Source organism: Filicampus tigris, chromosome 11 (genome assembly GCF_054856515.1).
Source record: "Filicampus tigris isolate MCC_2025a chromosome 11, RoL_Ftig_1.0, whole genome shotgun sequence".
In the NCBI taxonomy this organism is placed as follows: domain Eukaryota; kingdom Metazoa; phylum Chordata; class Actinopteri; order Syngnathiformes; family Syngnathidae; genus Filicampus; species Filicampus tigris.
This window is the reverse complement of record NC_141227.1, coordinates 4,773,835-4,788,134: the sequence shown is the minus strand read 5'-3', so window position 1 is coordinate 4,788,134 and position 14,300 is coordinate 4,773,835. Positions and strand designations below refer to the sequence as shown.

At 39.1% G+C, this 14,300-nt stretch overlaps 1 protein-coding gene across 1 annotated transcript in view; it reads right to left on the bottom strand.

The window, feature by feature from the left end:
* Window positions 1–14,300, bottom strand: part of LOC147139491 (uncharacterized) — a 270,401-nt gene that overhangs the window by 100,967 nt on the left and 155,134 nt on the right. The gene's annotated exons all lie outside the window — the stretch shown is intronic.

The following is a 14,300-nucleotide window of genomic DNA, read 5'->3' as shown; positions in this document are numbered from 1 at the left end:
AAACGAACAAGATCATGAAGGCCGTCCTTAGTTCACCATGATGATAGCTGGAGTTTTTAATGCGTATTTAGTTAGTTAGTAGGTTTTTCTCTTGTGAGTGTCGATGAGGAAAGACAATAGATAATAAAAATAAATGTGGTGTTGGTATATATATATACATATATATATATATATATATATATATATATATATATATATATATATATATATATATATATATATATATACACACACACACACACATATATATAAATATACACACAGCTGGGCATCGTCTAACTGTCACCAAGTTCCCGTCTGCATATTTAAACGACCCACATGGTCCCATTCGGTCCGAGTCAGCTAAGAGAATGGACTTCACCTGTACCACGCCACACGCAGGTGCCACACTCCAGACACGCGGCCGAGTAATGAACAAATGAAAAATAGTGTTGTTTACCCTGCAGACGCAATGACATGTGCCCCATTTTTATTTCACCGATCACCACACGGTCCGTGTGTGTGTGTGTGTCAGTTGTTTTTGTTTGATATTTTCCTTTGTTTGGCAGCGTGTCTGCTCGTGCGGCGCGTGCGTGTGACGTGAAGATTACGTTCTCAACGGCGATTGGCTGTGACAGACGAGGAACGGACTCGAACCACGTGAGTCAGCCGGAAATACAGACAGAAACCTAGTGACGGATAGACGATGCCCAGCTCTGTGTGTGGAAGGACAACTTTTGTTATTTAAATGTAACGCCTCTCATCTCCAAACGAGAGATCAGAAAATGTGATACTGAGCCTTTGGTCACCACTGTCACCATGTCTTTTCTCCCCTGATTGCTCAATTTGGCAATCAAAATTAGTCTTGTAGTACAGGAGTGTGAAACTTGTCTCCATTGTGGGTCACATCATAGTTATGGTTGCCCTAATGGTGCCAGTCATTTTGGTGAAACCACTTAAATATAGTCGCTAGTGGTGTAACAGTATGCCAAAAATGATGGTTTGGTACCTCGGTTTTAATTTCACAGTTTTGCTCACACTTGGTCGGGAAGAAAAAATGCAAATCATACTGCTTTTCTTTTGCGCAAACTGGCAGAGATTTGAAATCAAACTTAAATTGACACATCAACATCCTAAATATTTTCATTTGTAGTGAATGTGAGTGAGTGCTACATGAATAGATGTCTCCATTTTAGAAATAATGGATGCAGGCAAGCGCTACAGGAACACAAATAACTATTTGCTTTTAGCTAAATCTAAAGATGGCTGTAATTTACAGATTGAGGCCTTTCCATGAGACGTGAATTCCATAAAGATCCATTTGGAAAATATGTCACACTTTGATTGGGCGATGAACTTGATGATACGGAAGTTAAACTAATTGTCGCCAGTAACGTGTGTGCGGCTCATCAAACAGGCTACTTTGAAGGAGCATGTGTATTTGCAGTCTGTATTTAATAAATACAATAAAAGTAATTTAATCAAAATGTTGTGCTGATGACAGAATGCATGTTTGCATCAGAAGAAAAGTGAGCAAGCCAGCCAGTTTAAGCATTGCCTAGCAAGGCGTCACGTTACACATGCGGGCGGGCCGCTTTTATGGATTTCACAACTAGCTTAGGTCAAATAAAAAAATATGATTCTAAATATAACTCACCATCGCCACCTTGGCAATGACTATAGTTGTTGTGAGCGGTGCTTTCCAACAAACTCCAAGCCTCCAGTATGAGTCAGCAGCTGCTCTGTGCGTCAGCAGCGCACGGAAACAGTTAATCGAATCAAAATGTCCAATATGATGTTTAACCTTCATGTGGTACTGGACTTAGTACAACATCTGGAGTGTGGAAGAGAAAAGATGCATAAGTCTTTGGGAGAATGCGCACTCCACCAGATTTGACAGGGAACGCCTTCATTTCAGGGTCACTCAACCCACAGTGCATACATTTAATGAAGGTACATAAATTACACACTTATGCGGGAGGTGGGAGGATCTGTGCAGCCAAAAGAGTGCATAGCTGCACACCTTTTCTGACCTAAGCAGCAGCATGGGAGAATAAACCCTATTTTTTTTTTTTTACAAATGGGAGATCAACTGGCACCCCTGAAAGTATTATATTTTGAGGCTGCACCATTTATGTTGAAAATAATCACTTCTATATTTTGCAACAATAACCCAGTTCAAAACAATAATTTTAAAACCCTATTAGTTGCTCTGTGCCCCACCTTACCTTTTTGTCACCTAAAAATATACATTCATATCCAGATTTTGTTTTTCTTAGTTGACTCACAACCAGTCAAACGTCGACAAAGATTGGTAAAGCACTGGCTCGATTTGCACTGAACATAAAACACCAGATGCTGAAGGAGCAGTTATTTCACACTGTTAAGGAAATTGAAAGCCACATTATGATCCAGCCTATAAAATGACACAAAGTAAACAATTTACAAAAACATTCATTTTAATTTGAAAATACTCCAAAAAGGTGATAATTCAAGAATACTGAATGCACACCTCATACGTCCTTCGATGCCTACATTGTAATAATTTAAGATGTGTGCTCTTTAGTGTTGCTACATAATACTGTCCATTGCAGTGACCGAATCACATCACACAATATTCCTTTAGGAGATGTTTCTGCTTATCCAGTAGTGCAATTGCCACATTAACAGCCCAATCACAACCACAGTCAGCATGAGTGTAGCTGGAGGGGCTGCCTCGCCGAACACACAGACAGAGACCATAATGTCGCGTAATCATACCAAATTCATATTACAGGCACATACACTGATCCACTATGATCAGCCACATGCCGCAGACAGGGAGGGAGGATCAATGAGCTTAATAGGAAGTGACAGAAAACAATACCAGATGGCCAATCAGCATTCAAAGAGGTTGAAATGTTACCGTGGGAACCCTGCAGGACACTGCTGTCTTCATTTGTGCTATATTGTATATTAGCTCATACTAGCTGAACCATTAAAAAGCCATTGCACAACACCTAAAACATATGCCTTGCAGTGAACAACAGATCATTTAAATAATGTTATCCAGCTATGCCGTTTTTCTCCAAAATAGGCCAATTTGTGGTCAGGCCCCCCTGAGCTGCAGCCTATTCTAAGTGTGTTGACTACTATTGGGGCTCTCCTAGTGGCGTATAGATGATGAAGTAAGATTGAAACAATTAGTACTGTATGTAAGAGGAATGCTATTATGTTGTCTAAAATAACGGGGAAAAAAAATCCATATCTAACATTGCTCTTTGCAGGAGCCTATCGGGTGAAACATTGGGAAATTCATAATTCAATTCAGATTTTAAAATAATAATAATAATAATATTGTTGGATTTGTTGAATTTAAAAAGTCTGCTTATTTTTTCCAAATAGTTGGAAGTTCAGTGTTTCAGCATTCACATTTCAATGACTGTATAGTACATACAACATTTTATTGCAATCTTCCTTTACCCTGTAATATTCTATCCTGTACAAAAATGTGTTGTGCCTCTGTAAACACATTTAAAACAGGTTTGCCTTTTTTTTTTTTTTTCAGTAATAGATGTTTTGGAGGTTCCTTGGAATCTATTTTTATCTGATTCTTTTAGTTTCTTATTTGTAAAAGGTTTTCCAAGGAAGTCCTTCAAGGGTCAGAATTTTTGGGCTATCGTATTCAAAATTTCAGAATGCATGAACTTTTGCCTTTTCCGATGTGTTGTAAATGCAAACAGCCCGCTAATGCTGAGCTACACAGTGATCTTCTTTCCTTCTGATTCTGTTTGGCAAAGCCCCTTCGCTGTTCTTAACCCTGTGTAATGTATCCTCTTACAGCTTATTGCTAAAGTATGCATAAAGCAGAGAAGGTGCCAAGCGATAGGAGTGTGAGACAGGTGGGACTTTGTGTTACTGAAGATGTTTGCCATATAAATGCCATCGGATGAGCCAAAGTTTCTGCAAGATTTTCCACATTCATAAAATATCCTGCCTCAACCCTAACACCATTTCTTAGCTGTCACATTTGCTTCCTGTACTTTCCCTTTGGTGCACAGATGCTATTATGCACTGGCATTAACAACTGAAAACGAATAGGGGGATTCATTGGCCTTTCAGAAATTCTGACAAACAAATACTTTACATTACAGGTAAGACTACCTCTGGCCTATTGAGTAACAACTTCATAGCCATTATAACATGAAAGCCATTCATTTCCAAGCCGGGTACGTTTGCTGTCTTGCAAAAGCTCTCGCTCTCTCTTTCCAGCCTCCTCATGTCAGCAAGGTTCACATCATCCTCGTTAAGCGTTTGTCTGCAGTCTAACTCACAGATGATTATTCATTTAGCTGCTTTAGACAGCTCCTGTCAGCCACAAGGACTCGCGCTCATCCACCAAGGGACAAATCAACTCAAGTTTATTTTTTCCATCCTCCTTCTTCACCTCCTCAGTTCTTTCACCACTTCTCTCCTCTCCTGGGCTATTATACTGAGTGTTATGTTTACTATAACCTGCATGCTTGTTAATTATAAATTGCCGTGTGCTCTTACATTCTATTAATTGGTACTTCCTCCCTCGGTCTATGCTGAAGTGTGGGCGAATAAATTCAGGTATGGCTTCATTAAGTGGCACTCTCACAACAGATCTTGCCACATGCTACTAAGGTAATAAACTGAGAAAGGAGGAGAATAGATTGGAGAAACCGAACAGCCTTAATCTTGCACTACAATAGCCTATGGCATAATCTGACTGCCATGCGGGTGTTACTGCAGCCAAGCATGACACAGGGGGTTGTTTCCAAAATAAAAAAGGAATTCTTGATTTGACTGGAGGCCATGTGACAAGCATCTGTAAAAAAAAAAAAAAAAAAACATGCTTGAGAGTAAGACGCTATTTATTAAAAAGTGATAAAACATTTTGGAATATGTAAAGGAGATGAAGTACAGTACGTGGATATACTTTAAGTGGATGCTTCAGAGTTAAATAGTGAGCAACACTTAACAACCCATCACTTTAGCCAGTTTTTATGCCTGAGTGCTGTCTATGAAAACAATGCCCTGGGTGTCTAGAATAATTGAAATGTCCATACATCCATTTCTTCATTTTCTATGACACTTAGCCTGATGAGGGTCGCTAGTGGGCTGGAGCCCACTGCACCTCAGTTAAACTCATATCAATATGGGAGCAAGTATGTAAGTAGAACGACTCAAAGAAAATCAATACCCGAAGGGAAGTCATAGCCGTAATGCTAATTAAAAGAAATTAGATAAAGGATTTGAGAGCAACTGAGAGCTACAAAAACCATGATGGTTTGAATATGTCTTTCAAAACTTCAAACAATTACAGGTGTTTTTAATACTGTACATGTATACATTACAGGACTTTGACTTGCATTTTTACGTAGGAAAATTGCCATATAAATAGAATTTGATTGATTGGCCAAAAGCAGTCTTACCTGTCTATCAAACTGATTATACAGTACTTTCATTCAGGTTAACTTCCTAAATCAATTACATTTGGAATAATTTGTTCCACATCTAAACGTGTAATAAATCATAATGTGTTTATTAACTGTATATGGAATGGGTTAAGTAAAATACATGTCGAAGCAAAAGTTCGCTATTCAGTATAAATCAATAGTAATTAATTAAAAACAACGAGTCATTTGTAAATACCACCTTGATTTTGGGGGGTGATAAATTAAGACTTAACTGTGATACACAAATGGTCTACTAGGTCATGTAAAACATTAAAACATAACAGATATAAAAGAACCTGTCATGAACTCTATGCATGCAAACTGTGTTTAGTTTAAGGTAGTGTGTTAACGCACAGTGCCGTCAATGGCATCGTCAAACTTAAGGCGATATCTCACTAAGCGGCAAATGCTTGCGAGTGTTTGCAAACATAACAAATGTTTTTTCTTCGGCGGTCCTCTGATGTTGCTTTGGGGCTCCAAATGACCACCTACAGATCTGGATTGAGCCCACCAAAGTGTGATCATTCCTGCCTCATGCATTTATGACACAAGGCAACTTGGAGCTGCAAGAACTGAGAATGAATTACACAACACATTGGTCATCAACACTTCATACATACATCGTGGCAAGATGCTTCAATAGATATTATCACTTTGCATCGGGGATATTTTCCCAAATCAGTTAAGAGGGTATTGGTGAGATGGTCAGTAGACAGCACAAACACTGGACAACGCTGACTCCAATTGACGTGTTGTTGTTGATGTGGAATTATTTTTTAATGCTTTGCTGGGACCTGAGAGAGTGAGATAAATGTACAATTGCTAACATGCACAGCTTAAAGGGAACATTGGTTGGTAGTTTGCACTCATGAGTGGTCCCCACTCCGCTAGTGGTGTTGCTAGGGAGTTTCTTGTGTGACACAAATGAATTGAGAAAGGAATGAATCTGTTCATGAAGCGATTCACTTAGGTATGTTCATTCAAAAGATTAGCTCATTCGAACAAGTTATTTTCGAACATAAGACTACTCAGGCCTAGTGATGGGCACGACAGTTCTTTTAAGTGTACTGAATCATTAGAATCAGTTCATATGCAAGACAAGAAAAGCTTTGTTCACCGAATTGTTCATCCTCTCCCATGGGAGCAATGAAAAGAAAAACCTTCAGAATTAGACATTTTTGTCGGCATTCCACCGACAGTGCGGTTGACAGACGTCAACTTTTGTGCTCACCATCCTGTTACCATTATTGTAATTGGAGAGTTATTGTTTATGTTATTTTTTAACAAAAACAACAAGGCTGTATGTGAGCGACAATATACGGTATATGTGTGCAATCTATATGTAAATCTACTAAATCTAATCTGCTTCTTTTCATGTGGTTTGCATCCACTGTTAGCTTAGATAAACGGATGCCAATGAAAGCACAAGGACAAAACAAGTGGTGGTTCACTGAGTGGTAACATTGTCATTCGTTCCTTGGCAAATCGCAAATCACCCACTCACATTCACTTAGTGAACTGGTAATAGCAGTTTGTTCACTGACTCGTTCACGAACAAGAAGGATATTATTACCAGTTTAATAAATTAACTGAGTGAGTGATTCAGTATTCGCAGTAGAATCAATCACTGACTCGTTCGTGAATGGCAATAGCACGGCAGTGCGTTCAGAAAAATCCCTCCCATGCCTGATGCTGGCATCTGATTGGTTGTTCACAAAGATTCACGAGTGATTGACAGACACTACGTTTCTGTTTTCACTCCCAGCTGACAGCGTGTGCCTGAGCTGAAATGATCTGAGGAAAGGATGAAAAACATCAGGAAGTTGACCGTTAAGTCACATTCACTCAAAAATAGTATTCTATTAAATGAAACATTCGCAACCGAGAACATGACTCAAACTCCGTCTTCGGCTCCACTCCCTAAACAAAAAAAAAGAAAATGTAAAATTCTTGGAATGCAAAATGGGCAGTGTGGTGTGTTTTAATATTCTCAGTGCACATGCACACCTTGATTATAAAATATGTTGGTTAAGCCACAGCACTGCTCACCAGAGATGGGAAAAGTACTGACACACTGTACTTGAATAAAAGTACAATTACTTGTACAAAAAAATGACTTTGATAAAAGTAAAAGTACTGATCACTCAAGCAAAAATATAAAAGGACAGGCTCTGAAATGTACTTGAGTAAAAGTAAGAAGTATTTTTATCAAATGTTTCCTCCTCATGTCATATAATTTGAAGGCTATCAAATTTGAAAGGTCATCACTTAACACACACTGATTGGGTTGTTTTTTTGCTTCTCAAAATTCAAAATGTCAAGGTCTTCCTGAGAGCAAACAAATGGAACTGAATGGTTGACCACGCTAATAGCATGTTATACTAAACTAACATCATTAACCAGGCTCACCAGGGCCAAGCTAACTAAAAGGTAATCGTTTATCGCACCTCTATTTTTTTCTCAGATTGGACGGGGAATTCTTTTAGGCGGCAAGCACGTGGACTTAAGGTTTACACACGACAATGCATTCGCCGACACACTCCATTTCGTCGATCATTTTATTTCTTCTCAACTTCCAAATAAATTATCTTATGTGGCGGGTGGAATAGCGTCTTCTCGGGTGATGTCATAGCTTGAGATAGAGCCAATCACAAGATGGGATATCCGGGACCAGATGTAACCGTTCATAGGATGGCCGGAGCCATGAACATTTGTTTAATTTACTTTTTAATCATCAAAAAGTATTCTAAAAAATAAATACTCTGTGAATTACAAAGTACTGGAAAAAAAATACTTAAGTACAGTAACGAAGTATTTGTAATTTCTTACTTCCCATCTTTGCTGCTCAGCGTATGTACAGTACATTTTAGTGCAATTACTCTATCAAACTACGGAGAGCTGTGGTTGACACAAGCTGTTCCTCACATTCCTACAAATCAATAAGGGAAATCGTCCTCAAATGTTTGGACCAGAAATTACAGCGGACTGTATCACATCAGAAAACCTCCATTAGTGATAATTGGATGGATCTCCCATTAATATGTGCTCTGTCATTTAAGACTTGCACACAGGCTCAACCTCAGCACGGAGCATCATCCCCTGCTAGGTCTTGCAATCATACACTTGAGAGTGATGATCATGATTGTAATACCATATTCGACAGAATGCAGGATATATTGGAGTGAAATTATATTGAAATAACTGAAAATCTGGTGATAGAACATCAAGTATATTCCTATTGTATAACATTCCAACTTACACCTGACTAGATATAAAAGTGAAATGTTTTTTTGTCTCAAAACCTTTTGGATCCCACTGATTTTTACTGGATCCAAAGAAACTATGCTGCATAAAATTAATCAGAATGCTTTGTTTTAACGAGTGGGCCTGTATAGAACATATTCTTGAAAAAAATGTTTGGGTTGACTTCCTCTTCAAGTAGAGATGACTGTAGGAACCAATTTCTATGTATTTTGTTTGACAAAGTTCTCATTTGTTCTGTGTAATAATTTATGTTTAGTGTGCTCCCTCTATAGGTGAGGAGGTCCTTTACCTTTAAAAGGAGGTACCCGCCCTATTAGCTGGTGGTTTTTGGCTGGGAAGCACACAGTCCTTAGACCAGGGGTCACCAAGTCCGGTCCTCAAGGGAATCTATCCTGCTTGTTTTCCATCTCTCCCTGCTGCAACACACCTGTTTCAAATGATTTGTATCGTTATCAGGCTTCTGAAAAGTTTGCTGATGAGCTGATCATTTCAATCAGGTGTGTTGCAGCTGGGAGAGCTGGAAAGCATGCAGGATAGGTGCCCTTGTGGACCGGGTTTGGTGACCCCTGATTTAGACCTTGACTTGACTTAACTAGATTTGACTTGACTAATTGGCTTGATTTGGAACACTAATGGAATTGTTTAAAACGTGGCTGTTTTATTTGTTTTTCAACTAGAGGTTTTGACTTAATTTCCTTTATTATTTTGATGGCATACAACAGCACATTCAAGTCAATGTATTCTAATCCCAACACTCATCTGGACATTCATCTTTTCAAGCGTCTGAAGTAATTTACCCAGCAAAACTCAAGAGTGCTACACCAATAGGATCAAAACGTAGTCACTACAATGACTGTAGACTTCTTTTTAGGAGCTTTATGGCGAGATTTCAATGTTGACATCGGTTAGAAGGCCATATATTTTTGAATAATTCCAATGGCTTAGATTTCTGTTTCCCTAAGTAATTATAGTCAACATAAACTACCAGCCACTTGTGTTGCTGCTTTGTGACAAAATGGAAAAAGTCATTAGCATTTGCAGTTGAAATGTGGATAAAGAATTCCAAGACGCCACAATTTTACTTGTACTTATTATTGATGAACTTTGCTGAAAAAAATAATACTGAATATCCACTCTTGTGTATTGCAAAGAGAGAGAGAGAGAGAGAGAGAGAGAGAGAGAGAGAGAGATGCTGTTGGCACAGCTGGAGCTCACAGCATGTGTCTGTCGCCACTGTTTACTGCACCATTATCATTGAGAGTGGACGGACGACTACATCATTCATTGCAGTTATTTTTCTTGGATTGGAGGCTTTTAGCAATTACTTCTTTAGTAGCTTTTGTCGCAAATTTCACATGCAGTTAATGTTAGAGAACTCGGCATTTGTACCTTTGCAGCGGCCAGGATTATGTCCACAGTACATTGATAATACAGTAGCACTCTTCTTAAATTGGCAGGCAGAGCAGCATCACCTCTTCACTTTTTTTTTCTTTCCCTCTCCATCTTCCTCCTGTTTTGCTCATCAGAGGGGAATTTCTTTCAACTAGCTGAGGAGGGTTAGGACAACTGTGGAGTTGGGTATAATTATCAGTGGTTCGTCTTTAATCTCCCACTCCCCCCGACTCACCAGTGAACATTATCTGACATCAAACATAGACACTTCCCTGACTGAGACAGGCCAATTTAGCCTCCAAACGCCAGTCAGAAAACCAGCTGTCACATACAACTAAAGATGGACACATGAAGGCAGCAGAATGACAGAGCAAAGAATACTATGTGCAATAAATTTCTGATTAGTTTTTAAATTATTTTTTATTCCTTGCCACAGATTTAATACATATGAGAAAGCACCAATGTAATTTGGTTAAACAAAGCTTCGGATGATTTATGTCGAGACGTTGCCGGAGACAAAAGAGTGAGGAAAGATTTAGAAGACATTTTTATAGTACCAGAGCTTCGATTAACCCGAATTACCTGCACAGGATATCATTTAAATGATTGCTGAATTAATATTCCCCTTTTTTTTTAATCTCTTGAAATATGTGAAATGTTAAGATACATCAAATGGAATCTAATTCAAGGAGCTGACAGGAACACAATCTAATTTGTTATAAGCCAAAACTTTTTACCTATCAAAAAATTTCAGTTATTGTGTTACATATTTAGGTTGTTATAGTGATTGAGGTTTTTGTCATTAATACACTTTAAAAACATTATTGAGTGTATGGCTAAAAGTGGAATATCTATAATCAAAAGCTTTGCTAAACTCTGCATTAAAACACAGAATGAAAAAAGAAAAAACTTCACAGTTCTGGAGCGAAAACATACACATTGAAATATATGTTTTGGTGTTACGAAATGCCTGGAGGAGGACCCAAAAGCAAGAGGCAAAAATTAAGTGTAATACAAGGTATTTTATCAAAAGAAAAGAAAAAGACCACAAGGCACTAGAATGAGTACAACATAACAAGGAGAAAAAATAAATCAAACAAACACCAGGACAGGACTTGAGTTAACAGACTGATGACCATTGACACGCAACAACGAATCAACCAGGACTGAAAGAAAGCAGGGTACTAAATACAGAAAAGTTGACGATAAAACGAGGAACACCTGGACAAGACACAAAGGGTAGGAGGGAGCTGATTGCCTCGGACCGGGATGACAAGCACAGGTGGACTCAACCTAACGAGCGCCAGACAAAGGAACACAAGGAAAAACATGAAACTAAAGTCAAAAAGCAATCTCAAAAGAATAACTATGACATTTGCCTCTTAAAGGGACAATTATTAGTAGTACTAGTAATAGTGCTCGTAATACTGCAGAGTAGTGTTCTTACATTTCTAAATATCTTAGTAAATTAATCTAAATTGAATATTCTACAGTATTACTAAATTCAAGATGAAAGGGCTGGGATTAACAAAGACATGGCTGATGAAGAGTTAATCTAATAACACTACGAGACTTTTTGCCATTCAATATAATCAATGAAGCTTCAATATAACCCAATTTTAGGAATGCGCTCATACTGTTTGTGGATGTACACGCACCTGAAAATTTTGCCTGACTGCTGAATTGTACAACATCATAGGCTTTCTAGTGTTTTGAAAGTAAAATAATTTTGACACTGTTACAGTAAAGTGATTTAGAGGTGAAAGATTATATATAAAAATGTAACAAATAAACCAAATGCAAGAAATGATACTTTTAAAATACAATTAGTGTTGTGCCTTATTCATTCAGAAAACTCTTCTGTTAGTCGTGTAGACTATAGACTTCCATTCCGTCTGATGAAGGAAGTTATTGTTACGGGACCAAAATTAAGGAGGAATAAGAAGATGCTTTTTTTACAAAAAAAAAAGAAAGAAAGAAAGAAAAAAGTAGGAAGTGAAAAGGGGCAGACATTGTTTTCAACCTCGGTGGCAGTGGTGAGAACTCTGCCAGCGTGTACCACATCAGTTTGAGGAGGTCAAGTCAGTGCCTGGCAGCCTGTGTCTGGCCTTATTTCACAGCAAGAAAAGTGTCAGTGCCTGGCCGAGCCTGGCCGAGCCTAGAGGCCTGCAGCTCGCATTCAGCAGTGTGACCCAGCTTGCCTGTACTTCAACTGCCTACTCGCTGGGGGCAAGTCAAGCAGCCGCTGGGGCGTGGGGCCTCCAGCTCCAGAGCTGCACCCTTCAAATCCCTGGAAAGTGTGGGAGGTGACCCTGGCTGGCTCCAACTGTCAAGTAGCCAGCCAGAGGAGAGGAAGGAGGGGTGGCAGAGGCCAGGAAAAGAGTAGTGCAGAAAAGAGAGGAGGAAGATGACAAGGAGGTCAGGTGTGAGCTATCTGGGGAGATGCTTGTCCAGCGATTTATTGTGGGCAGCTGAGTGGGAGCTCACTGAATGTTACCATTATCCAACCAAAACCTTTTGGACACTTATGTGCTTTCAACTTTGTGGGAATGCTTTCGTTTGAGTATGACTGAGCTCCAGTGTGCAAAGCCTGGTCCATAAGGTATGCTTGGATGGTTCTTGTATGGAAGAACTTGCACAGAACGCTTACATGATCAAGCACCTTTGGGATAAACAACAACATGGTGAGCCTGGAGGCCCTTTCTCAGGTCAAACAGCAGTGGCCTATGACTTCACAAATGTTATTCTGGATGAAAGAACAAATATTCTCACAAACCCACTCCAACATCATCGAAAAAGTCTTGCCGGAAGAGTGGAAGCTGTTATCACTGAAAAAGGAGGACCCAAGTACTCCATTTTCTTCAATTCTCACTTCCTGTATGTACAGGGATCTTGTGGCGGATTATTTTTGTCTTCATTGTGTCATAGCATAAGGTCACATTTGTGCACGCTTGGTTAACGAGTCCAATAAAGGGACATTACAAATGTTGTGCCTGTTTTTAAGAACATGTATGCCCTGAGTTTACAGTATATTAATATACATATAATTTCAAATTAACAACAAAAAGTTCAACAGACGCACTACACGTTTAATGTTACGTTTTCCCAGACGGAAATTGGTATTAAACCATCCATCCATCCATTATTGATACCGCTTATCCCCACAAGGGTTGCAGGGCGTGCTGGAGCCTATCCCACCTGCAGTAGGCGGCGGACACCCTGAATTGGTTGCCGGCCAATCGCAAGGCACACAGAGACAAACATCTGCACTCACAATCACACCTAGGGGCAATTTAGAGAGTCCAATCAACTTACCATGCATGTTTTTGGAATGTGGGAGGAAACCGGAGTACCCGGAGAAAACCCACGCAGGCACGGGGAGAACATGCAAACTCCACACAGGAAGGCCGGGGCCGGGATCGAACCCACGACCTCTGAACTGTGCGGCGGACGTGCTAACCAGTCGACCAGTGCCGCCCCATTTCAAAATTTAAATTTTTAATATGAATTTTTTTTAACCTATCCTTAAATATTCACTAAAACACTTGCCTATTCTGGATTTTATGCAACGAGTCAAAAGAAGGCTACACGTTTGGAACCCCCATAAATGGGACCCTGACTGCCCGTGGCCGGCTTTCTGCGTTACTTCTCATCAAGGAAAAATGAAATGAGCGTATCCGTCAGGGCACACAAAAAAAAAAAAAGGGGGGGGTGTTCGGGTGCTTTGGGGAGATGAAGAAAAACAAAAAACAATGGCAAAATGGTAAATTCAATTTAACCTTATTTTTAAAGAAGTTGTGATGCTATTTTGTCCCAGTCCCACTGCACCTGCTTAGCCTAGCTTATCTAAATACAGTGAGCTAACCAGTAACAAATTTTTATTTGGATGTGGGCAATATCTTATATCTCCTTGAATTTTCTGTATGTCACATTAATCAAATGTATTATCAGGAACAGTGAAATTGGCTGTTATTATTCCAATCAGATCGTGTTTAGTGTTTAGCAACAGTATTGTAGCATACACAATTCTTGCAGCGTGAACATAAAGCCACCTGACGAAATATGTTGTGCTTCTCCCATTGTTTTTATTATTCAGAAAATGTTGCACATTGTGTTTTTTATGTAATATTGTATTTAAAGTTTTCTTACATGATTGTGCACTTCTGTTAATTAAACAGAAAATCAACCCAAATATATATATTT